Genomic DNA, 27,264 nt, shown 5'->3' with positions numbered 1-27,264 from the left:
ATGAAGTAAAAAAATACCCTAACAGTTTATTAAAGGAAAAACTCTAACAAAAAATACAACTTTGTGTTCTTACCTACTTGTTCTGTATGTATTCTTCACACTTTACAGATAAAGAAGGAAGCATATGTGCATTTGTTCTGATAGTTTTCAGTGCATGTTAAAAAAAAGAATGTGTTGTAAAACTAAAATATGTTAGGTGGGATAATAATCTATTATGGTAACAGTCAAATTGCTTGTCGTGTCATGAAGGGTTATGCTTTAATTAAGCAATAAGGCATGACAGGGTGTGAATTACAATGTAATAATTCTTGTCTAGTGTATTGTTAGGCAAGAGGCCAAAGGACTAGTGCCACTGAATGCTGCAGGAATGAATTATTATGCTGTAATTTAAACAATGCAATATCATCTTGCAATCATTGTAAAATATTACATTTTAAATTATAAGCAATTGCAAATTATAATTTTTCTATGCATAGTTATACCCCTGATAAAGTATTTTGTTGCCAGTATTATTATGGAAAAGAGAGATTTCTCTATGTTACTGTACTAAGATGACAATTTAACTCCAAAAAGTACTGTTTCTGAGATGTGAAGAATGCTATTATGATATCATCTTTCCTAAAATAAACAGAAGAGACACAGGAATCGGGAACAAATGTTCTCTATCTTTCTTTTCACTGGACAGAACTAATGTACGGTAATTAAAGTCAGAGCATTGTGAAACTCCTCTTTCCTGGAAGCTTTGTGTTTAGTGGAGGCTTTGTTATTATCTCTTTACCTTTTGAAAGCATAATTTTTCTTCTTCCAATTCTTCCTTAGTGGCACCTTTTCTGAAGACACCTCATTTATAAAGCCCTTCAATTCATCTCTCAGACTAACTGTTAAAAATACATACTGCATTTTTCTATGATTTTTTTTTTTTTTCTCCTGAACATCAGAGGAGAAGTCAATAGGAGGAGGACAAAAACATAGGAATGTGAGTGCTCCTATATATAATATATATTATATTCTCTGCTACAAAGCATAAAGTCGTAGACACCATAACTAGTGGGAAATATTGAAAAAAGGTTTGAGTTCTGATATTTTTCTTCCTTTTCCTTGCTTATATATTAAATACATACACACATCTGTGATCATAGAATCATATGTATATATTATATATACATATATATTTGGGTATCAAAATGCATGTAATTGACTTTTCTAATGCATGATGTTTACCTCTACTAAGACATCATGCAATATTGTCTGTTTTGCAGTTATTTCACAGTTAACACGTCTGACTGGAAAAGGTTCAGTGGATTCCGTGCCTTAATTGAGATGTGTGTACAAGTTGATTTTTGAGAGAAATTGAAAACTTCATCTATTGATACATTTATTTGTTTATTTCTGAGCAGCATCTGTCAAGTCAGTGGTCTCAAAAAACTTTCTTCTCCCTTGAGAGATTCAACAGAACTGTATCAAAATGAGCGTTTTCTCACTAGTTACCATTGATTTACATAGTTGCCACAAAAGCAATACAGCTTCCAGAAGCCCCAGCTCTGCAATACAGTACAACTCCAATCTAAAGCTCTCCCTGCATTCCACAGTTGTTTGTTGTTTTTTTTTTTTTTCAGTTGCATCTTCCTGTTCAATCTGAAGATGACTATTGTCTAATTCACTACTGGAAATCAGATACGGGATCAATTTGCAAGTTGCTTTTTCAGTCCTTAGTTGATTGAAGTTTGTTGTCCTTTAGTAAAATCATAATGTGCCAGTTGACTTAATCACACAACAATTAATATACTTCCTTTCAGTGTTGCAATTTTTACTGTGGTTATACTAACAAATATTGTTTAATACTTTCTTACATCTTCTCTTCTGTACAGTAGTGTAGCTGTAGCAGTAGATCTTGTGTAAGAAGAAAGTTAGCATTTAGGTTGGTACATGAAAAGAGACATTTTTTCCATAATACTTGAAGCAAATTTGCGTTCAAAGGATTCTTTGTACCCTAAGAAAGTCTGTCACTATGACAGAGTTCACAGGAGGAAACAATTGGTTTAATTTTCACAAGGGTTAAGTAGCTTCCTCTTCTTTCTAGGCAAAATTCATCTAAAATAAAATGTATCGTGCTTCTGATATGGTTTGCCACAGTCAGCTGAAGAATTTGCATTCGATTTCATAGTGATTAGGAGGGCATTTCTACTTTTGAGCAAACAGTTGTCTTTAATCTGAGACTGCAGTCTAGATATGTGTTCACACTAGATTATTCATCACTAAAACATTTTTAATGCCTGTAACTCCTACAAACTGTTTGATGTTTTAACTAACTTTCTCCATTTTCGTAATACACAAATACATGTAAATACTCCATAACTTTTGCAGAAAAATAAAGCAGTTATAAAAAATGTTCAGGGCAAAGGATAATAAACTGCCAGTTGAGACTTCTCAGTTTTTCAAAATAGATGTGCTTTTGAGATTTGATTAACAATGACATATTATGCGACAAAAGAAGAAAAAGGATTTAGAAATGGAAACTAAAAATAGTTGTGTAGTAATTTAATAACCTGGCAGATTTTATTCCATCTGTTAGGAAGAGTTTGAAAGCCATTTCCTGCTGCCACTCACACCGCAGAAGCTTCAGAGTTCAGAGATGGAATCAAATACCTGATGTGAAAATCTGCTATTATGATTCATATCCAAAGATTCATATCAATATCCTTGCCTAGAATATTCTGCAGAGTTATTTAAAAAAGATAAAGTGAAGCCAAAAGTTTTGGATTATTATCTGTCTTATTGTAGATATCACACCTTGGTGTGGAAAAAAAAAAAAAAAAAAGACCAAATGTATTCTTTCCTTGTGATTTACAAAAATTATTGAAACTGTTCTACATAACTGGACAACTCAATAAAACAGATTTCTTTTATAGGTGGTCCAGTATTCAAATTCCATGAACTTATTTTTGGGGTGACAGGACAGTATTATTTCGGGTTGTCCTTTATTGCCATCAAGACCTGATAAGCAAACTGGGGGAAGGCAGACCATCATGTCAAATTATGTGGACAGAAAGTGTGAAGGAGAATGTGTGGTGTAACCTTTGGGTGACAAACTAGCCTTCCATTCTTCCGTAAATTAGTACTGACACACGCATTGTTCTAGCAATAGGTTGGCTGCAACAGCTCACACATAAATGTCTACACCTGGTTAGGTAACTATAATTGGATATTTCTAGATGAGATCTCACAATTGTTTGATAGATATAAGAAGACACTAATTCCTTTTGTCTTTAATAATAGAAAATCTGTAACACTCCTGCTAATGTTAATCTAAATTAGAGTGTCAGATGGCAAAGCTTTTCTTCATTGGGGGAGTAAGAACAGAAGTTAGAATTGGACATGGGTGAGTGGTACAAACTGCCATAAGTGCTATAAACCCTTGAGACAAGACAAGGGTCTTTTGCATTTGGTCATTCAGAAACAATTTTGATGGAGCACTGGAACTTCACTGTCAACTTGACCATTGTTGCTTGGTTTTTTGTTTTTTCTTTCTTTCTCTCTCTCTCTTTCTTTCTTTCTTTTTTTCTTTCTTTCTTTCTTTTCTAAGCTGGCTCGAAGAAACACGGAGAAGTGTGTTTATATCTGAAAATGTACAACTGATCTAGCTTCCTGTTAGATTAAATCTTCATGAAAAATTAAAACCCTTATGTAATGTACTTTCCACCCATTCACACATAGTTGCATGCTTTTTGCAAGTTTTAAAATGCTCTGTTGCAAGATTGTTTTATTTCACCTGAAATCACTTGTTAGAAAAGAAAATGAAATGGTTCATTTTAATCAAAATATAAAGGAGTATTGATAGCAGTGTTTTTTTCCATTTCTTTAAAAAAAAAAAAATAATCACCTGTATTTTGCAGGAACCTTTTCAGACACGTGATGGAAGCAGGATGGTTTTTTATTAAGTTCTGGGCCCTGTATTCTCATACAGGCCACTTAGTGTCATATCAAGTGCTGGTTCTACAGGATGGACATCTATGTAGATGTTTTCAGAACTGGGCTTGAACAGTAGTATAAGGATATAAATTCTTGTGCTACATTATTGATCCACGAAGCTATCTGCTGTCAGGATACACTTGTGTTCTGCCTAGTCCATGCAAAGCAGATGTGATATTTACAAATACAGATCAATTTAAATGGCACTGGTGTTAATGATATTCACAAGCACAAGAAAATCTCTCATTGTAAAGTTTCATGCTAACATCTTTTATCATTGCTTAAGATTAGCCTGCTGGAGTAATTAAAACAATAATACTAGATTACTGTGCTGAAGCTGAACTCACGGTGGGTTAATATGTTTTCATATTGAAATCAATCTTTTGTCCTAGTGATCAGGCCTTGGACTTAATAGGACCAGCTCAAGCAAACCAATTTGTTAATGTGCAAGATGTGATTTTGTGTGTGTTCTGTCTGGGCTGCTGAAAAAGGATGTGTAACTGGCTGTAAGCAAAAGGACTCTAAGGGTTGACTCATGTGCCCTTCAGACTTTAAGTAGAACATGAACAGCAGTTTCAAAAAATACAACATGAAGCTAGCATGCTAAAAGTAGCATGAAGACATAGGTTCTCATATGGAACAGCAAAGTTACTAATTCATACACGGTTTCATTAGATGGATCAGATATGTGTGTTGTTTTATTTTATTGGTGTTGATTTGTAGCAGAAAGGCTTAAGTTTGACATTTCCTTTGTACGTGGCTTTTTTTAAGCATTTCTTCCCTTACCCTTTGACCCAGCATTAACATGTGGGCAGGTATACCGTTTGATACAGCATTTACTTCTATCACTTGATTTTGGTGCAAACAAATGAACCCCAAACATGACTTATTTGCATATGCGTCCATATTATACCAAAGATTTTTAGAAAGAAATAACAAGAAATTCAGAATGTGAATACCTGGAATCCATAAAAAGTCAATCTTGGAGAAAAATAAAAATTTTAATATTTCTAATGACGCAATGGATCTGACAGTTTAAAAGTGATGTCAGGCATTGAATTTATATTATTTAGCTAATATTTCTAGTTTCTTTTAACCATGTTTCAGCCAATTGATCAGATCAAGCCAGATTTTAGCCTTTTCATTTATAAAGCAAGTGTTTTTTACATCTCTGACTGTGTGCTGTACACCTCAAGGTGGCCTGAACAGCCAGTAGGAGTAATAGGGGTGATTAAACGTTGTCACAGGGGGTTAGATGTGGTGCTTTCTTCCCACATGACAGGCTGTGACAGTCAAACAGCACTGAAGCAGAACAAACGACAGCGGCAGTTTGCTGCGAGCACTGCTACTGTCAGAACTCCTGCTCGAAAGCTAAACGCTAGATATTCAACTCAGGGAAGTTTCAAATAGACCATGCAAATTTTAGTTTAAAAATTTTTCCCTCAAGTAAGTAGTGACATGCATTAACTGCAGTGATTGTGTTGTTACATGAGTGACTGTTCAATGCCTTGCACTGGCCATGAGCATAGTTTATGAGCGATGCTGTGCTTAGCTGCTCCTGTTATGTGAAATCTGCCCAGTTTTGAGAAAGCTGGCATTCTCATGTAATTAGAATGAAGGCTGTCATTGCTTTTTAGGGACTGCATGCTTTTGTCACTCTGAATGACTACTTACAGGATGCTATGAAAACCATGTACTTGACTGAGCCCAGGATAAAATCACTTATATTCACATGTATCATACAAGTTTTAATTCCTGAATGAAAGGGACTGTATGGAGACTTCAAAACAGCAAACTTACAGTTTTGAGCAGATTCCTTAAAAGGCAAAAGCTAACCAAGAAAATGCACCCCAAATTTCATTCTTTTTCAAGTATAGCATTCCAGGCTTTTGTAACACAGTAGGACAGGAAGATTTTACAGAAGAAGAAATCTAAATATCTTCATAGTCTACATAAGGGAGTGGCATACTGTGATTTTTTTTTCCTTATATTTTAAACTGAATTTCAGCAGCATTCCAAACACAAAAGAAGAGCAGTAGTGTGAACCTACATATGTTTATATTTAAACCAATAAAAACAGGTAGAAGGGGCCTGGGAAAAAAATTCAAAAGAACCTCTATGAAATGAATAGAGACAATATAGGTAACAGTGTTTTCATTATTCTAATATACTTCCCGTTTAACTAAATAAGAGTTATACTTACATTTCTTACTGCTTTCACATAAGTAATGTAAGTAATAAGTAATTCTGAACAAACTCTGCCTTGAAATTCTCAAGTTGCAGTGTGTTGCTACTAGCAATAAGCTTGGGTGGAATTGTCTCACTTAGCTCTGGATAGTTAAAGAATTAAAGGTTACAGCAATGTAGCTGAGGTTGCATTGAAAATGTCTCTTTCAGCAGGACTAATCCCCTCCTTTCATACTTCTTTATTTAAAATTAGTCCCCAGTTTTTCTGTTCAGAGCTTATTTTAACCATAAAATGCTTATTTTTTTTAATTGTACCAGTCTTCCTTAAAAATATGGTTAGCAATTAGTGTTTAAAGATTTTGTGGGGGGCATGCTTTTTTTTTTGTTTTTTTCTATTTCTGCTACCTCTAGATATTAGACATGTAAAGCTTTACATGCATCGCCCCATTTTCACGTATATTCACACGTCATGACTACCCAAACAGAGACCTTTGTTTGAATTTTAAAATGAATTAAGAAAAGTCCTGTCTCATTAAGGCAAGAATCACCAAAACTTGTCTTGGATCTGGTCATGTGCATCCCTTCTTCAGTGTGATTCCCTCACACTGCTGAGCATGTTGCCTCCTGGCAGCCCCTGAATTGTGTTTCTCCGTTATACCAAAAACAGTAGCAGCTGTGATAACATTTACCAGTTGAAATACTGATACGACACTCCACTCTTTCAATGCAAGGGTGATCCATGCTGAAATATGAGTTCAGTTTCTTGGACATAACTGTCCTTTCCTCAGCCCTTTAATGCCCTTGTTCCTGATAGGAGCTGAGACATGCTGGGAGAAAAGGATTTGTAGGCAAAAATGCCTGGGAAACTATATGGGGAGCGTTGTTTCCATCTGGTGAACATTGTGTGGTTCGCCAGAGAAAAACTCAGATCCATCTGTCTTTTCTGGGTATGTCAGAAGAGGTTGCTCTCTAATAAATATTACCAGTGTTCTGGACAGCACTGGGGGTGGTTATGAGATGAAGTGGGACTTTCACCAAGCACTAGTAAATTAGAAGTCGCCTTTTAGGACACCATTTCAAATACCAGTGTCTTTTCCTCTCACATCTATTCCCAGATTTTTCAGACCCCAAAAGGTTTCACAAGTGGATGACATAACATGGTTAATATGTGTCACTGAGCTAGGACATCCACCTCGTAAATCAAGATGGGTTTACAAGAACGAAAGAGGGCAAAGGTTACCTCAAAAATTTCTCTCAAATTCAAAAGTGTTAATACCAACCTCAACAAGAGTAACATCTGCTTTATAATTTCTAGCCATGAAATTATTACCTAAAACTTAAGATGAGGCATTGGAGAGCCATTCTTAGAAAACAGAAGCATTTGATTAGAGTAAAGGAAGCATCCGATAGTAAACGAGCAGTACAGAGTATTTTCACAGAGCAGTGTAATGTATTCAAAAAGCTGCAGCTTTTAAACAAAAGGTCTAGAGGAGGTGACGTCAATATCAGTATTAATTGTTTTTTAATTAGTGAAATTAAGTTAATAAAAGTGACAACGGCTGAATACAGAGTAATGATGTTTAGAAAGCTACTCAGCGGTTTGTTTGAAATAAGTCATTCAAGTCATGATTTAGATGTCCAGGCTTGCCTACCCACCACACAAGCAGTTAATACAAAACATTCTATTTCACTGTTATGAAAGAAAATATATATTTTTTTTAAAGAGCTGTAAATTAGGTTGTGCTGGAAGCATCCATTTTCTTGCTTCCATCGCTGTCAACTCCCACTGTTTTCTTTGATATATGATTTGCAGACTACTATTATCATTTATGTGTTTTACAATTACTACGAATGACACCTCCCCTTCCTCAGCCCCAAGCCACAAATCTGAAATGAATAAATGCTGTTTATTGTGACAGTCTGCCTTTTGTCTGTGGAACAATGACAAACTATACCACTGACAGCCAGTTGCTGTTTTTAACTACCGCTCTCTAGCTCAGGCTTCAAGTGTTCTTCAGAATGCCACAATAGAAGATTTTGAATAAAATAAGTGAAAATATATTGCATTTGTTTAGCATGACGTGACACCATTGTCCAATACATTGAGTAAACAAGAAGAATAAATGACATAAGCATGGTAGTTTTTGGTTCTCTACATTTCATTGAGATCTGTACAACTGTGGTCATCTCAAAATTAAAGTATTAATGCCTTTTATTATTCACCATTTTATGTTATTCATATAGAGAATTGCCTTCACTGGAGTGAAGTGAAGGAGGAGAAATAAAGGGTGCTCTTTTCATTATCTGTGCAACCTAAGAACATTTCTATTCACTCTTCAACGGAATGAAGGCAGCATGGAATGGCTTTATCTGTAAGAAATTTTTGAACATCTTCTGACCTGCTGCTAGCACATTTTTAAGAAATGTTATGACTTGTTTAATATCTAATTGTACCTAGCAGAGCAGATGTAATAAGTAAATCAGTTCTAATTGAACTAGACCCTGGCTTCTATCTGGATGCAGACTTGTAAATATGCCCATATATTTATTTGGTGTCATTTTTCTTAAATCAGAGTTTGCACATGAAAGTTAGCATTTCATCTTGAAACCAGTTGTTGGGCTTTTTTAAACACCGCATTTTCCCCTTACACATACCTGGTGCATCTGTGTGCATACACACAGAGCTCACACACACGTGCAGGCATTCAACAGTGCTAATTTCTAATACTTTTTAAATGTATTTGTTAGCGTTCATGTCCATAAATAAATGCTGCACTACTATTTTACTTCACTGGCTAAACACAATGACATCACAATGGATTTCCTAGCATTTGTATTATTGACACAGAACATTGTGATATTTTTCATAATGGAAGAGCAGTGTCTAGTGTTTAAATTAAATCTTTGTTCAGTGCATAAGGCTACACATGCCCTATATCTGACCCAGAGGATTTTTTCCTTAATTATATGTAGTAGAGTAATATAGGTCTTTTAAAACTCACTTTATTTATGGTGTGTTTTCTTTTTTTTTTTTTTTCCTTTTTCTTAATAAATACAAAAACAACAGAGAGTATGAGCAAATTTCAGGCCTGCATTGGCACTGACAGCTTGTAGAAAATACATTTCTTAATAAAGAGGCATAACATAAAATCTTGCTTGGAAATTCAGATAATTTCATACATTAAAATCTACAGGTTTTTTTTATGCATATATTGGATGAATAATTTGCCTTCTGCTCTTCAAGTGTGTCACCTTTCTTATTATATTTTTTTCTCCTTTCATTTTCCCTTTGATGTCTCCAGTACCTGTTTTGTTTCTTAGACTTCCTGTCTTCCTCCTTGCAGAAACACCTAGCTACATTCTCAATATAGTATTCTGCCTGTTAAACAAAGGCACTTTTTGTTTTGTTTTTATTTTTAAATAAAAAGCTAAGAAGTAGAGAGCAGGGTAGCTTCAGAGTGTACAGATTCTTGCCCTTGTAACAGAGTCATTACTCCAGTATTGCAATTTTTATACTGATACCCAGAGAAAATCCTTGAAGAAAACCTGTGAAGAAGTGTAGCCTCTTGGGTCTCTTTGTGTACTGTATATAGATAGCATAAAGTGATAATAACTTCATCTGTTGATCCAGAAAAGAGAAATAATTTCTTTGTATGTTCAGAAGAACTGTTAGGAATATTTTTTTGAAAGTAAAAAAAATAAAAATAAAAGGTAAGATGCATTAAAATCTAGTGTAGCAATATAAACCTGAAAATTTTCTACTAGGAAGGTAGAGGGCCTTCCATATGTTTTGTGTGGGTAAGAAGTCAGAGTTGCAATGAAGTTCCTTTCCCAAAGGCTCCATGCACACCAAACTCAAAAGTCTTCTAACACAAGTCATTCTAGCTTACCAGTTTTTATTGTGTTGGACAGTATGAAATTAATGAGCGAATCACCCAGCATAACAATACCTGAAATCAATAACAGGCACATACATTCAGTAAGGAAAGCCATTTCGACATTCTCTCTAGGTATTCTAATCTAATAGAGAACATTTCATCCTCTTGCATTGCCTCTTGGCTGCCTAAATAAATGCCCATTTGAACAAACAGCATTGTGCTCATTCACATAGCTTAAGTATCCTTCCTAAAGACATAAACTGTGGTTTAGCTATTTCAGATGATATCTAGATGATGGCCATTACCTACAATAATAAGCTACTTGCCATCAGTAGAGCTGTCCAAACGTTAACGAGTTCCTTTAGAATCTGGAGATTAGCTAAGCTTTCACATCAGTTATTCACAGCAGTATGTTGATTTATTTATTTTCAACTTCACTATGAATTTTACCAAGATAAATTAAGAAAGTGTCCTCATTAGTAATTTCCCAAATATTTAGTTGACGTAGTTATTGATAGTTAAAAACAAGAGAAAAAATGTTTACACAAACACAATGGATTCTCTCTCAAACTTCTAGTACAAAGCATGTAGCAACCACTGCTCCTTTATATTTAAGAATAAAATAAAAAATAAATAAAAAAGTTCAGAATTAAATGGCTGTTTGCTGTGATTTGAATGTATAAAGGGCAACTGGTAAATACTAATAACAAGGTCAGTAAAGCATATGCAGCAGGTGTTTTAGTGATTTTAACATAGAGATGAGGCTTCTTGTTGATGGAGGAATGACGCTTCTTGCTTGCTGGGAACTTCTGTCATCAATAACAAAAAACTCCTCAAAAGATATAGTTTGTCCTGCAATTGTTTGGCTTAAGTTTTCATCAGGAGTGAAACAATGAATTCTAATTATTGATCTTTAAGTCTGTAATGTACTTTTACACATTATAAGCTACTGAGGTATGAAGGATTCACATTAACATAAAACTTCACAAGTTATAGCAATCTGATTACCTTTGCTATTTCTCAATTTCTCAATTTCTCAAACTTATAGAGACTGTGCAGTGTCACATGTATGTGGTTTAAATTAGATTTAAGCAAGCTACAGTGGCAAAGCTGCTATTCAACAGAAGTCTTTCTCTTGTGAAACTGTTTATTCAGCATAGATGTGGTCACTTGCAGAATAGCTGTCCAGGGGGATCCTTCTTTAAAAACAGAAGGGTTGAAGTCCCTTTGTTACAAAAGAGCTGTGTCTCTTCCCCAGCACTCTTGCCCAGTCAGTCTAGCTGTAAAAGTGCCAGCTATCTGTATTCAGCCCTCCTCATCTTCTCCGTTCCCCTCTCTAGTTTAATTCATTGCAGAACTGGACAGCGTGGGATCAATGAATGAATCCTATTTCAAGTGACAATACATTAATTTAAAAATAGGAATATACAGCCATTTTGACAATCCAGATTTGGTATTCTAATCTAATAAAAAAGCTTTCATGCACTTACATTGCCTCTTAGCAGCCTAAACAAATCCCCATCTGCGAGAGTAGTACTGTGTCAATCATACAGTACTATGCTTTCTACTCTTCAATTTAAACATATAAAGCAGGTTTTCAATCATAAATTTATTTCTGTTGAAGTTTCCTTGGGCCCTGGGCTCACTAGAGGTATAAATTAGGAGAAGTAATAACGAAACTGTGTAAAAGACCAAACAACGGACCATTAATTCAGACCCCATGCGCTGACATGCCAATAGTCATAAAATCAGTTTCCTAAACTGATATGGGAGCTTGAAGCTCCCATATGGATAGACTATGTTGGTATTCCCTGTGACAAGTTTTACTGAGTATTTTTTTACACTTTTTTTTGGTCAGTTACTATGAGTACTCTCTGAGTGCTACCCTATGCCTTGCGTTTGTAGATTTTACTGGAACTTTAGCATGCAAATCAACAACAAACAACAGCAGAAGGTAGAAGGTAGACACAGGGTTTGACTTGTGACTAACTACTGGACAGACTGATTTTGCTGCAAAGTTGCCTTAGGTATCACATCAAGAGCTCTAAAAAAAAAAAAAAAACCTTCTGCACTGAATATGACTATAATTAATACAATCACCAAGATGACATTAAAAGGAATGCCTCTTAAATCATTTCCAATGTCAGATTAATTCCCGATATTAAACTGTGGAGAAGTTCCTACATGAAGTCCAAACTAGCACAGTTGAACAAAAACCTCAGACAAGCAGTCATTTTATAGCCCAAAAATCAAAAGGAAACAAACAAAAAAAAAAAGCACAGAAACCTTATAAAGTTTGCCAGGGATCTGTTACTACCAGTTAATTTTGCATACAGAATGTCAGAATCTATTGTCTAAATGATCCAGAAGGTTCAGAAACTTGGTTAAATTCATTGTCTGATATGAGAACGTATGGAGCATATATAGTTTGCATTAACTTCAACTGTAAGAACGGTGTTATAGTTTATATTTTTCTAAAGGATGTCTTGCATCTAAATACCTAAATTCTGTTGATGCCAGTGGAAATCAGTCACTAAATAATCTCAAATATTTGCAAATATTTTTTCTGTGCTGCCAAGTCAATGCTTCCCATGCCTTTACTAGTGAGGAAAATTACAAAACCTATGTCCATATGTGGCCATTAGAAAGTGAACCTCAGAAAATGTAATTCAAGGAAATATAATAAAAATTAAAGGTTTATCTACAGATACTCTTTCTTTGATTAGTTTTTTTCAGCACAAAATACCAGTAACTTGTTTTTGCATTCTAGTACTGTCCTCAGAATTCTCGGGTGTTCTCCAAGCACCGGAGCAGTGTAGAATTCCCAATGCAAAGAGATTTACAGATGAAAAATGAGGGATAAGAAGATTAGAACTAAAATATATGCCAATTTTGTAGAATATATAATGAAATCCCTATTAATATGTAGACTTGACTATGAAGTTTCAGCATGGATCTCTCAGTCTTTGCAGAGGATTTGAAAAATCTTTTTGGAGTAATTACATAAATATGCAAAGGAAATCTCTTAGTTTGCTTATCTTATCTTGCAGAAGCTGAGTGAAAATGACAAAAGAAAGAAAAGTCTGGAAGAAAGCTAATAATCACATTTTTCCAGAATAAGCACTAGAACTGTTGCTACTAAAAACCTAGAGAAAGGATCAGTTTACTGAGGAAGAAATACTTGCCAGTAATTAAAGCTTATATGGACTAGTAAAGACTAAGGAGAGTTGTAAGGAAGACCAAAAGAACCTAGAACATCCAGAAAAAATAAGTTCAACGGTGGTTGATGAAATTTGTCCTCCCTTACTGTGAAACAGCACACACTGCAGTGAATGAATTAGTCTCCATCATGTACCGGAGGATTCTGATCAGATGGAGCCTCTCAGGACAAAGATCTAGGCATCGCTGTAGACAGCTCAGTGAAGACATCTGCTTAAAATGTATCAGAGGTCAAAAAAGTGAATAATATTTAGGCTGAGCAGGGAATATTATGGAAAATATTACAATGTTATATGTGGATATATATGGATTCATTCGTACCTTGACTGTTAAATTCCATTTTGGTCAACTCTTCTGTGAAAATGATATAGAGGGGAAAAATAAAGGTTAAACAAGAGCATATGTATATTTTCCTCCAGCTTAGAAGGAAACAAAGTAGAAGGACATACAACATCTGAATAGTAATCAAAATCTCACCTAGATGTTTCCCTTTGTTCTATCTTAATAAAGAGATCAACTAGAGACACGTATTTCTATGAAATGTATGTTTTGTCTTTAGCACGAACCACCTTTTATTTCTTTCAATTTAAGATTTTTGATAGAGTGTTTAATTAAATGCTACACATCTGGGAATAAGAATTGAGCATTTAATACTGTTAGAAAAATATAGATAAAACTGAGAAAGTTAATGTTTTAAAACATGATGTCATTTTCTATTGTGTCCTAGAATTGCAACGTTCCTGTGTGGTTTAAGTCAGAGAGGAGAGTTGAGTATTTTTCCTAAGCTAAGTTTCCTAACCACTATGATTTTCTACTGTTCAACTCAAATGCTATGTCCGTTATTTCCTTTTTTCCCAAATTCAAGACATCATGCAGGATTCAGTTAAGGAAAAAAAAAAAGGCAGTAATTAAATATCCCACTGTATATAAGAAACTGCCAGTATTCTGGGAAACCTTTGCTCAAGTAAAGCTTAGATACGTGTTTTCTATTTGCAAGAAAAGCTTTTTAAGAGCTGGAAGCTGGAGGAGATTAACTCTTGAGGGTACTTACCTGGAATTCACTCTGTATGCTGAGTGGGAATACTTTACAGATTGTGATGGCTGATCCTTGTCAGTTCAGAACAGACTAAAAGCCAAACCCAGTAGTCAAATGGTCCTGTAGAGCATTTTTCCAAATATGATTTCAAAGCACTATAATAGCATTAGCTCACAGTAATGTGAGCTTGTTAGGACAATGTGCGCACATCTCACTCGTGTAGAATGAAGATTTTATGATGGGTAGAAATGCACATTAGTTATCAAAATGGCTGCTTGAACAAAGGACAAACATTATCAAATGATTTATTGTGATATGATAGGAGAGAAGATATTTACAGTGGGAAATACAGTCACAATTATCTAGGCAATTAAATATTAAAGCTGTAAAAAGATGAAAAGACCTGGGAACCATCTTTCTACCTCTCTTGTTTTTCTTTATTTCTGGTTGTAGTTCATGTTTGTTGTTTTGTTTTTGTTTTTTTCATTTTCTCCCTCCACATTTCTCCCTCCTACTTTCTAGAGTTACAGATGTTGTTCTTCAACAAATATAAGCATTTCTTGATTCATGCTAATCTATTTCATATGGTCTCATGAAACTGATTTTACAATTAATTTAGTTCTTCTGCATATGATGCTCATTATTGTTTGATTCATTTTTTCTTACTTTCATGTTCTTTGTTTCTAAAGGGTTTTAAAGAGGTACTTCTACTCTGCCACCCTCTCCCTGGGAAAAAATACTACAACTCACCCTTAAAGAAATATTAAAAAAGAATGAAATCTAAGTATGATGTAGTTTCTAATGATTCTACATTATAAATTTCTAACAAAAATATTCTTTATCATATGTTAGTATTCTTTATCATATGCTAATAAGACGGCTAAGCTAAGGTGTATTGTTCTGAAATCTATCCAGTTCTACAATTTAAAATAACTGCATTTTGCAAGACTTCTTCCTTAAAACATCATCGTACTCTGAGTTATTTAATCTTTATGGCACTTAAAGTGTTGAAATGGCAAGAGGTAAAGGAATGAGCTTTCTGCTGAAGTACGTAAAGAAAACAGACAGTCATGGGTTTCTGAGCATAAGGAATATCAGAAAAATGTTGGAGAACTGAGATATTCTCTTGACCGTCTGGCAAACTTTCATCTGATAGATAGTGAGTTAACGTAAAATGCCATAGGTGGGTCATTAGACAGCTATTGGTTACTGCAACTGCAGTAGTTCTTAAATATCAGGAATTACAAGTAGGATTACAATTTAACTGAGAGCAAAAGACAGCCATTGCAGTATTATTTCTAAAGTATTTTATGGGTATTCTATAAAAATTGGTCAAGAATTATTAGATCAGTTACATAACTTCGTTGATATTTAAATCAGTCTCCTTTTCCATTATACAGTGCTATAAAATAATAAATATAGATAAGGAGGCAAGGAGAAGTTTGGACACCATTTGCATGATAATGACTTCCTTTTTCTCATTCTAAAATACATTCAATCAGTATTTTAGCTATTAAATATCTGTGAAAATTAGTGTATATGGTCTTAATCTGAGTAACCAAGATTCTCTATGTAATCAAGTTAGATGCCTCACTGAAGTTAAAAACTCTTAGATTCACAGTGCAACTCTTACCAATCAAATATGCAAGGATATCAAAAACCGATGAGTTAGTTCTGATAAAAAACATCTTGACTAACACCAGCCGTTATCTTCCTTCCGCTCTGTGAGAATCCCTGTAAAACTTAAGTGCTTTACCTGCTGCAGTTGACAGGTTGCAGGCCCATGCTTAAAAAAATATATCCATCTGATTATTTTACTTTCTGGCATGAAAACTGATTGACTATGGACTCTAAAAAGTTCAGCCCAGTCAATTCCAACACATATTGCAAATAAAATTGTTATTTTCATCCATAACAGTCTTCATTTAATTCTTTCAAAACTCTTCTATTTTATCTGACATTCTGATTTTAAAATGATGGGTTTAAAACAGTGTTAAACATTATCTGTAGTTACTGTTGACAGGGAAGAGATTTCATTAGCATCAGTATGTATATCATGTGCTTTCAACCTAAATACAGAATGAAACTATTTATTGAATAATTCTCACATTTTTATTGGTTATGTTTAAGTCTGATAGCCATAGGTATTTTCCTTGTAACTTTTCCTCATATCTTTTTTTAACTCCTGCTTTTTAATTTAATTATTGTTTTTTCCTAATTATTACTACCAGTTTCGGTTTCAGTTTAAATTCATTTTCTTAGCATGCTTGTCTTGTAACAGGCTTCAGCTTCATGAATGCTTGTTCCTAGGAGCCCGAAGATGTATTTTTCTCATTTGGACTTCACATTTAGCATGTGAAAATGAAATAGTCTAGCAATCAATAGTCATGCAGTCTGTGCTTTATAACTTATGTGCCATGGTGAATGATTTATCTATCTATGAGGTCAGTTTTAGGAGACTATTTTATTCTCCAAACTTTTATTGTTTTAGTAAGAATTTCACATAGTGCAGGCAAGCAGAGAAATATCTTCAAAGTAACCAAGATTTTTCTCAAAGGAGCAGAGTAGAGTTTATTGAAGATCAAAAAAATTCAAATATATTAAAAGTGACTATGTGATAGAAATCTACTAAAGAATTACATGAAAGTGGTAGGAGAAACTTCTGTAACGTGTAAGATAAAGCTGAAAAATAGGCTGAACCTCACGCTGCCATTTATTTCACAGTTCTGTGATGTCATTGTGCCTGTCATTGGCTGTGTTGCTCTTGCACATGGGGCTGGAAGCCCTGTACGGTAAATCCTTGTTCCCCCCTTGGTTTCTCCGTGCATTATCAGAAAAGAAATGCACACACACTACTCTGCATAATACAAGGCAGTAGTATTTAACACAGAGCTCCTGTGACATATACAAACCACTCATTTCTTGTTAATATGGAAACAGCAGAAAGTCTCCAGAGGGTTGTCCAACCTTATAATGAGAGCCCTGTGTTATGCGCAGCTCTGCAGCCTCAGAAGTGGCCATGGATTCATCCCCTGCTGAGAAATTTGGCTGCTGCCTGAGGCCCTGTGGAAATCATGTTTCTTGCTATGCCCAACCACGTGCAAGCATCCCTGCTGAGAAAAGGAAGGAAATTCACTGAACGGAGTTCAGCTCTTTCTCTCTCCCTCACGGTCTGAGACAGAGAGAAGAGCATCTGCAGGGCAGTATTTCCTTCCTATTTTTTTTCTTCTGAAGAGGGAAGTAGGAGGAGCATCAATATGTTCCTAAGGATGTGCTGATTGTAAAAGTCAGTAAAGAACTAGATTTCAGGAGGACACTCATACACTGATAGATAGAGCAGAGACTACAAACTCAGCAGCTACCAACACGTTGAAAAGAGGATGGGAAGAAGCCTTGAACAGTTCCTTGAAGAGGTGCCAAGACCACTGTAGGAGAAAAAAGGAGAGTTGTAATGTGAACCATCCCTGTCATGATATGTCAAAATCAATGAAACAATAATAGTCATATGACTTTTTATATTTTATCTATTTAATCTCATCTACTTGATGCCTATCCCCTTGTTTTTCACTTGGGGGACAAGTTCCAAGGGCCAGTGAAATATAGGGGACCATATTCTGAGGAAATTACTTGGAAAAATTAGGTGTTTAAAAACATAAACTAAGTATACACACAAAATGCTGTGCAGCAAATAGCTTTGTATATGCTGTGGTGCTGAAGTGTTCAGAAAATAGTAAGCTAATAAGAAAGCTTACTAGTTTTGCCACAAAGTGTACAATTAAAGGTCTTGATCTTATATGAAAAACATGTTTAGCGTTTGTTTGGATCAGAGGCTGGAATGACAGTGAACCTGGAGTGAAAACATCAGTGTTAGGAAAGTATAAATGGAAAATGCTCTTGAGAACACAACTAGTGGAGAGAAAAGGAAATTTTCTTTGCACTATTTTCTTTTTCTTAGGTGTGATATTTCCTATTAAAAACCTGGTGAGAGCTTGGCTTGCTTAATTGAAGTTAATAGAACTGTTATGAATTGGTCAGAAGAAAGATGAAACATTGCTGATAATGCTAATAGCAATGTTTTAATAAGCTAAGGAAAGGTAACTTTTGCATGCAGGCAAAGACGTGCTTTTTTATTCACTCAGTCGTGCTGCCTAAGTAGGGAAAAGCAAGCACCAAGATAAGACTGGGAAGAGCATGACAGGGGTCTACAGCTGGAAAGAGATCTTTCACAAATGAGGCGAAGACTCAGCTTGTGACAGTGTGAGAAAACAAGGCACTATGGGGATGCACATGAAAGAGAAGTGAGCCAAGAATTATATCAGATAGGCTGGAGGGAGGGGATCGCAAGAAGAGAATGCAGAAGTCAAGGATTCCTGTCTCAATGATTTCAGAAAGGAGGAAGGCCATCTTAGGGATGTTATAAAGAAACAGAATCAAGGAAAAAACTAAACTTGAGATGTAGCTCCTAGCAGAAATTAGAAGAGGGGAAAACAGTTCAAAAAGGAGAACCAAGAAAGAGAAGAAAAGGAAGGATTACAGTTTTAGAAATGCCTATATATACATATTTATATATTTAGCCACATGGTTAACACAAAGAATTGTCTACTAATGTTTGTATCCTTATATATGGAGGTGCAAGATAGATGCTTTCAATGTAAATGTTTTCTTTGTTTCGTTTGAGGAACAGTGATAGAGCACAAAAATTTGTAAACCATAGAAATACCACGTTTGCAGATCAGTCTGTTACAGTGTGCATATATACATACATGTAGTATTATGGATATTTTAAGTAGAATATTATGTTCTCAATGCATTTTGCAAATATAACGTGTGACCTAGTTCCAGGCTCTTGAAGAGTAACATTTGTGTGAATCCTATAGGATTCTGTATTGTGCTTTTTTGTAGTAAGGAACTACTAGAAATTGTTTTGCTCCTGCCAGACTGCTGGGTGCACACACACACACACACACATACAAAAAGCTATGTGCAATTTTTTTTCACGTTACAAACATAATAGTTGGACCAGGATGATAAGTATATATAATCAAACTGGTTTTGAAAATCATGATATTCTCTAGTGCATATGAGATGATAAATTATTTCTTTCTTTTTCTTGTAATTTTTTCAAAACAAATGATGGTGTGAAATCATTGCTTAAATTCAAGAATTTGTCACCAACAACATTATTTTTTGTTCTGAGGCAAGAAGAGAAATGTACAGTACTTAAATTAAAAGGTTGTATGTCACGATTCTGAATTGGTGAGGCAAACAGAAGGTGGATACAAAGAAAGCAACTAAAACAGAATAGCCAATTGCTTCAAAATGGAGCTTAAAGTGTAAAGAAAAAAATCTACTTTGGTTGGCATTTGCATGAAAGGAAGCAAAAACAACTTTTAAGTGTTGCTGAAATCCAGTAATTCTAGAGTATATTTATTCAATTAATATGCAGTATTCTGATTTTTTACCTCCCTAGAGTCTACTTCATTTAGAGCACATGAACAAAAAAAAAACAAAACCTTCTTCATTAGCACTTAAAACAGTGCATGTTTCATCACACCAATTGTCAGCTTGGCTGCAATATCTGGATTATATTTTCTCTTTTTTTTAAAAAAAATAAGTGTTATAGATGAATAGTGACTTACAAATACTACAATAGCATTTCCAGATATGGAAAGCTTTTTTTCCTTGTTATTTAATATCTACGACTCTAACGCTAGCTATCTTTTGGCTAGTTTAAAACTGTTCCATGAAATAATTTACTGCCATCATCCCCAGTAAATTTTTGCTATCTCAGGTAGAAAGCAGGGAGGTTCAGTTCAACTGTGTAAGAGAACAAGTGAAGGGCATCGTGTCATTGCGAACCTCATCTTTTCACAGGATTCTAGTTCCAATTTTGGAGAGAAATAAAGAACATTCTAGGTAACAGCATAGTCAGATATTTTGTTCTTTATTTGTGACTTTGGGAATAAATTACAGTGTGGGAAAAGCAGCTGAAAACATGGATAAAAGTCGAATGCAGGATTATTGTAGACCCTGTCAAAATAAATGGTAGAATATTTTTTAGTATGTAATTAAATGTCAAGATTTGTGAGTTAATGGAATTTCTGTAGTCACATCAAGGTCAGATGAGCAATTACTGTTTATGAATTATCTGAAATCTTGTATAGCCTCTTCTAGCTGGTCTTATAGCATCTATTTATATTAGACATCTTTGCCATTTCTGATGTTTCTCCCCCATAGTTTCTGTTAACAGCAATGCGGTGCATTTTGTCAATTCTGTAGTTGTTTGAAAAACCTTCCTTTATTTCACTGAAGAGCTTGCAATTAGCCCACTTCTCCCTATTGAGAAGCATCTTTGTAATAACAGCTTTCCTGGCAGAGCTTTTGTTAGGCAGATTTTAAAATCAAGAGTCTACAAAGGTTGGGAAAAATCCAATCATACAAAAGTTCAGCAAATCCCTTTCAAGGTCATATCAGTTAAGATTACGTAGATTTTCCACTTCAGCACACATTAGACTTCAGCATTTCTAGGGACTCATTCGGAGGGCTAGAATTAATAAAATAAACCAATTCCTAAATGAAATTGTTTGCTAAACTCAGAGAAAAGGCTGGAGTCTTTTTTTTTTTTCCCTGTCTCTAATGGGGTTACCTTTCTCCCCCATGTAGCCTCTTGCATCACTTTCTTTGAAGTCGTTGACAGTGTTTGCTTTGACAGCCACTGGGTGTGGGAAGTATAAGGCTATAGCAAGCATCTCCGTAGCATAATCCGACCAGTCACTGTTGGTCACTGATCCAGCTGCATGCAGCAGCTTAACAGTCAAAGGGCATGGTAATTCCCTCCTTCTGTCTTTTCTTTCTTCCAAGGCAAAATCTTCACCTGGTGTTTTTGATTCATGCATTCTAATTATGATGGCTGCCATCGTCAGCCCTGTGGGTGACACTAGAAATTCTCTGAGCCAACAGCTAATACCACAGCTTGTTAAGCGACCATGTCAGCCTGATTTTAGGGCCCATTTTGCAGTTCACCGCAGGCCTATCTAAAAGCATCAGGAGTCTCCGTCTAGCAGGACAGGCTCATTGTCTTTCTAAATGTCTCCTTCTGATAAGCAGATCCAAATATGGTTCATTCACTGTGGATTTGAAGGCACAGTGGGGAACTTGGCTCACAGAGAGGATACAACAAAATGCTTAATATTTTCACTTGGTATAGAGCTAAAGAACCCAATTTTCAATTCCAGGATAAAAACATTTACTCCCTGACTATGATCAAGAGTTTGAAATTTAAATCAGAAGTCTTCGAAAGCTATTCTAACTCTCAAAGGAGCAGGCTTTCCCATACTTAGTACAAAGAAGAAAATCCTGGGTTTGAGTCGCACAGAATTCACACGATGACCAGAAATGTTCTTTGTTGCCTAAAGATATTGTAGAATTTCTTCTCTGAATAATTTTGTGTAAAGTATGTGATACGATGCTGGTGGTTACTAACAGCGGTATGAATACTGCAGTCTGATCTGTCTTGCAAACATTATTTGTTTTTAAATAAGTGCTACAAATGCTTTACTGCTATATATATTTCTTTTTAATGTTTTGGCTGACCCAAGCTTTGGCAATAGAAGGCAATGAATATCTTTCAGCTGCAGGAAATGAGAATTTTACAAAAAGTATACTAATGCGGCTCTCTATATTTAACTGCCTCTCTGATCTGCAAAATATTATTTTTTCTGGATAGAAACATGGCTAAGTTTTCTTGCACTACACAGGCATTTTGTCTTCAGAATTAATAGAAATTATAAACATGTATTAAGAATAAAGTGTGTTTTCCATTTCATGCTAATAAGTGTATTTGAGATCATATTAAAACATGGCAACATTGAAATGCTGCCGCTTAGTTCATCTAAGAATCAGCAAAGATAGATACAAAAGCAAATAGCTGGACTTCCTGGTAGCATAAATCAACAACTATAGTATCAACAGCTATAATATCAACTCAATACAGTTTTTGTTCTGTAGGACAAAATCAGTTACTTACCAATGAGGTATGTAAAAGTGCCTATCTTGCAGAATTATCAGTTTGAACCAGTATGCATATGGGATGAGCTAATTTAAGAACTCCACAGGAAATTAGAGTGGCTCTTTTATTATCAACATCCATTTCCTAAATACTGTGTTCTTTTGGCTTATATTCCATTGACATATAATAATGATACTGAAGACTTATTTCGTCCCTTTGTTAGTTGGCAAACTGGCAGCCATGCCTTTCTGTAAGCTTACTTGGGGAGATAACTAAGAAGCCCATTTTGTTGCAGAAAATCTAGTAATTTGTAGCCTGTGTTCCCCTTAGTGATTGTGCTTTCATGTGTAACATGCTGTTGGAAAACTTATTCCCCCCTATAGATTCTCAAAGGATTTATAGGAAGAGGGCATTTCCAATATACATGATAATTGTGCTTTGGCTAACATGTATCTTTTTCCATTTTTGAAGTGTAGATTTTCTAGTGTAGCCAAGAAACTGTGGCGAACCTATGCTTCTGGCTTCACAAGACCAAAAAAAAAAAAAAAACCTGACTGTGATACTTAGAGGTCACAAAATGCATGTATATATATATATTAATTTTAACTGAACAGGCAGAATTTCCATTATCCTTATTCTCCATCCACTTTTTCATTAATATGTCTGGAGGCTTTTTGTCCTAGTATAAAAACCCAAGAATAGTATGGGGCAAAAGCTGTCCAAAGTACAGTGTGGAACTGTAAGAGGAAGAATAGCAAGCTATGTGAACTTAAAAAATGCAGGTATGCGTAGATGTCTACAATTATCTAAACAAAACCAGATCATTCAGGAAGAAATTACTATGAGATATTTTGTGGGAGTGAAAATATAGCAACAGGCGAAGGATTCATTCCCACTGCAGTGGCATAGAACTGCCTGTAGAGAATTGTATTACATTTGCATCTGCTAATGTGGTTTGTTAACTCTCAGCTTATATGAATGATATTAATTCTGGTCTAGACAGGGCCTAACGGAGCATAAACTTGAGTCTAACATCTTTTTCCTTTCTTGATTGTCTTAAAAAAATAAAATTCTCTTCTGCTTCTGAAAATATTTTGCATCACTGTAAATATGTTCATGTTGGGATCGACTGTGTTAGCTCGTAACCCCAAAGTGAATCAGACAAAATACTTCATCACTGAGATTTAAGGGTAAGTGACGTCATGGAAACTTGACGGGTGTCTTTCATCCCCCATCAGTAATATCCTATTAAGTAGAGCAAACACCCACACTGATTAAAAATCATATTTGTTCTTAACGTTTACAGACTCTTAAAATTTATGCAAACAAGTCCAGTATTTCTCCAGATAGCTTTATAGGAAATATTGGTTATGATTTCAGTACCAGTGGACCAGTCTGCATGCTGTCAATCAGAGTATCCTGTCCGGACTTTGTTATCTCCATTCATTCTTTCCAGCAGGCTGCAGGCTGCTTTCAGGTCTCAGAAGATATAAGCCCTTCCTTTAAAAATAACCAAGAGCTTAGCAATGAATAGTACTGCTGCCTCAATTCCTTCCATTATAAAGTCCTGCCTAATGCTTTTCACTTTACTTTTCATTTCCTTTGTAGTGCTGAGATCTGGGAAAATTAAGATCTGTGGTACTCCATATTCAAGCATATATTTGAGACTTGCAGCTTGCAGCATTCTCACATGATCTCTGCTATTAGTGAACGTAAAAACAGTTTCTACCCATCTCCCTTTTCCTATTTGCTGAACTAATAGATTAGTGGGAGAGATTTTCCATGCATAATGCAAAGAAATAGCAGCTTAGCTCAAGGATTTTTTGGTTGACCATAGGCTGGGGGAGAGGATGAGAATTCAGAAATTTTGTAATTTTTTTCTTTACAACTTTCTGCTTGGAATTTTGTCTCTAAGAATAATATTATCCTCCTTCTGGGGAAGGTGCTGGCAAAGAGCTGTTAATTTCTTCTATACACTGATCTTAATGAGGTGGAAAGCAAAATGCATGGATGATTGCATGTATATAAGCATGGTATAAACTTGGAAAAAAAATTAAATCATTCGTTCAGGTATTGGTCAGTCATAGAAAACTTATTGTTACATCAGACTGTTAAACTCAAGGCTAATAAGGAAGTATCGAAGGAAAATACTAAAGGACGTCCCCATGATGCATGCAAGCCCTAAGTGTAGTGTTCTTTTGGAACTGAAGGATCAGAAGATGCTATAGCTCTTTGCACTACATCCTGCTTTCTTGCAAAATACATAGCTAGCACTGAGAAATCAGTTTTAGTAGGAAGAAAAATATTTTTACTATGTGCATAAGCTCAGTCTCTGGTTCTGCGTGGTACTCTCAGGTTATCTCATTCATACAAGTCATTAAATGCTTTGCCTTTTATTGCTGAGCAATCTCACAGCCCATGAACTGGGTATCTCTTGGTTAAAATAGGATTGGAAGATGTGATCCTAGCAGTATACCAAATCTGTTCCAATCCCCGGATATTTTGTCTGCGGGACCGTGGCTAGAGATAATCCATAGCACAGTCTGAAATATATGGGGTGGATGGGGGACCTCAATACCCACACCTGCACTTTACAAATCTACTCTCATGGGGCTATACTACCACGAGACACAGCCATAGTTTCTTCTGTTTTATGTAGTTTTGTTTATTGGTGACATAGTAACAATCTCCATAAATTGCAGGGAATCTGTGAGAAAGTATAAGTTCCCTTGATGGTTCTCTCAGCACCCAATAGAAAAAAATGTCTGAAGAAACTCATCTCTTTTCTCTTTTTTTTGTCCTTTGGTACCAATAACCATTCTTCCAAGCTGAGAAGGAAATGGTTTAGCTTTGACTTTTAAGTTAGAGATGCTTTAGCAAGTTTCCTGAACTTTTTCAGCTACTGAATGTTTTGTTGTTAAATCCTAAGGCTGATATTGCCTTTTTGCACTTAGTATGTATGTAACAACTAACATTTCAGAAAGATTTAGAATAATGTTAAATACATTACATGCAGTGAAAAAGGACCAAAAAATACTGTTCATTCCAAACATAAAGAAGCTCATAAAAAAGCAACTCATCAAAGATGTAAATGTAACTGCATTACTAAGTTCTCATTTTCTGAGTAGTGTCAATTAAATAAACTTGAAACTGGTGGCTATAATCCTCAAGGTTGGATCTGATTAACAAAGCAAGTGATAGCCTGCTGATTCTAAAGCAAAAAGCCAAATAAATACATGGTGCCATTTTCAGCAATAAAGTAATAAGCAGTTTAGAGTAAATGTGATTGGCATAAAATAATGTTAGAAATAATGTCAAATACTCTCATGAAACAGCTTAGTGATGTCAAATTTGCAAAATAGGATATCTTTTCAACAAATATATCTACAGTGTTAATCAGAGTTAGGATGACAGATACGGTAACAAATTATTCATGCCAAATTTAAATTATGTCCTAAGTAGTGCCGCAATAGCAATATTTATTTAATCAAAGCGTGATCATTGTTTGACAATTACTTTTAAAAACTTCCATAAAATCAAGTATATAATATTTGTACAATTGTAATAGCTGAACTGTGACAGCAGTTGGAAAGCTTACACAGCTGTCCAAGGGAGTAAAGAACCAAGAAGTATTTGTCATTGCAAGACATGGCCTAACTAAATAAATTACTTACTGTTAAATAGAACTACTTGCATATAAAAGTAGGCCATAGTAGTTCAGACAGCAGCTCCATCTAACCTTTCAGTCTGTCACTAAGATTCCCATGCATGCATACACACACGAGAGAGCTATGCAGGCATACAATACCTCCCCTGATACTATCCCAGTTACCAACTGTTCTAAGGGTAGAGTCAAAGGGAGACAGGTATGGGTCTAGGCACTTGGTTAGTCACAGATCATTCTTCTGTCTTTCGTTTCCAGTCTGCTCTTGAACCCATGCAGCCTTTGAATATTAATAGTTTTCCCCAGCAAAGACTTCCACAAATATCCCTCCTTTTGTTTGGAATTTGAGTTTCAACTAGGTCCCCAGCTCTGGTATTGTAAAAGAGAATGACCAGTCCCTATCCACCATCTCAATGGTTCTTTTGATTGTGTAGACTTCTGAAATCCACACAAATACATCTACTAACAGATGGATGGCCCTTAGCTTATGCAGTTCTTCCTCATAAAGCAGTGCTTCTGTACTTTTGATCATTATTATAGCACTCTTCTGAATCTTTTTGTGATTTTTGAGATGGGGGATAGAGTATTCAAGTTATGGCAGAGCAATAAACTTGGGGTACAATGTAAATAGTATAATGATGTTCATTGTGTTGCTCTGATGCACTGTGAACACATAGAACACAACTATTGCACTGTTCCTGATACTTGGCTTACTTTCTGACTGCTGCCGAACCTTAACTTAGCCTTTGGTAATGGATTTTTGTTAAAATACATTTGGAAATCAAAGGTCATTATCTCAACTGCACCTCCCTGTACCTCAACTGGATCATTCATATGTTTCTTGATTCTCCCAAAGAGTGTCAGTGCATTCTAAAGGCACAACGTGCCTTTGCAAAAACAATGCCTCCCAAGTATCTCTTTATTAGTTCCCCCCCAAACATTTATTCATGTGACCATTAATCAGCAACTTTGTTTGCCTGGCACAGATGCGGGGCTTAGAGGTCTGCAGTTCCTCAGATTTCCCTCCTTTACCTTCTATCCTCCGGTACTAAGGCAGAGTTAAAGAAGAGGTTTTATACCGTCACTAATAGTACAGGCACTTCATCTCTGGGTTCCTTTAGAAACCCTGTTTGAATACAGTCTGGCCCTAGGTGTTTGTTGCCATTCATTTTTGTCAATGTGTTCCATAATAAGTTCTACAGTCCCTTTAATGTCACATCCTCTGACAATTCACTGCTAGGGACTGGAAAGGGATTGTTCCAAGTTTCTTCCACAGTGAATGCAAGGAACTTGTCTGAGCACT

General features: G+C 35.4%; 1 protein-coding gene across 5 annotated transcripts in view; it reads left to right on the top strand.

Moving 5' to 3' along the window:
- The window catches only part of LOC310899262 (teneurin-3-like), a 1,088,357-nt gene that overhangs the window by 716,540 nt on the left and 344,553 nt on the right, over positions 1-27,264 (top strand). The gene's annotated exons all lie outside the window — the stretch shown is intronic.

Source organism: Anser anser (genome assembly GCF_964211835.1).
Source record: "Anser anser genome assembly, chromosome: 4".
NCBI lineage: Eukaryota > Metazoa > Chordata > Aves > Anseriformes > Anatidae > Anser > Anser anser.
Note: the sequence above shows the minus strand (reverse complement) of the source record. Positions and strands in the feature narration are given on the sequence as shown.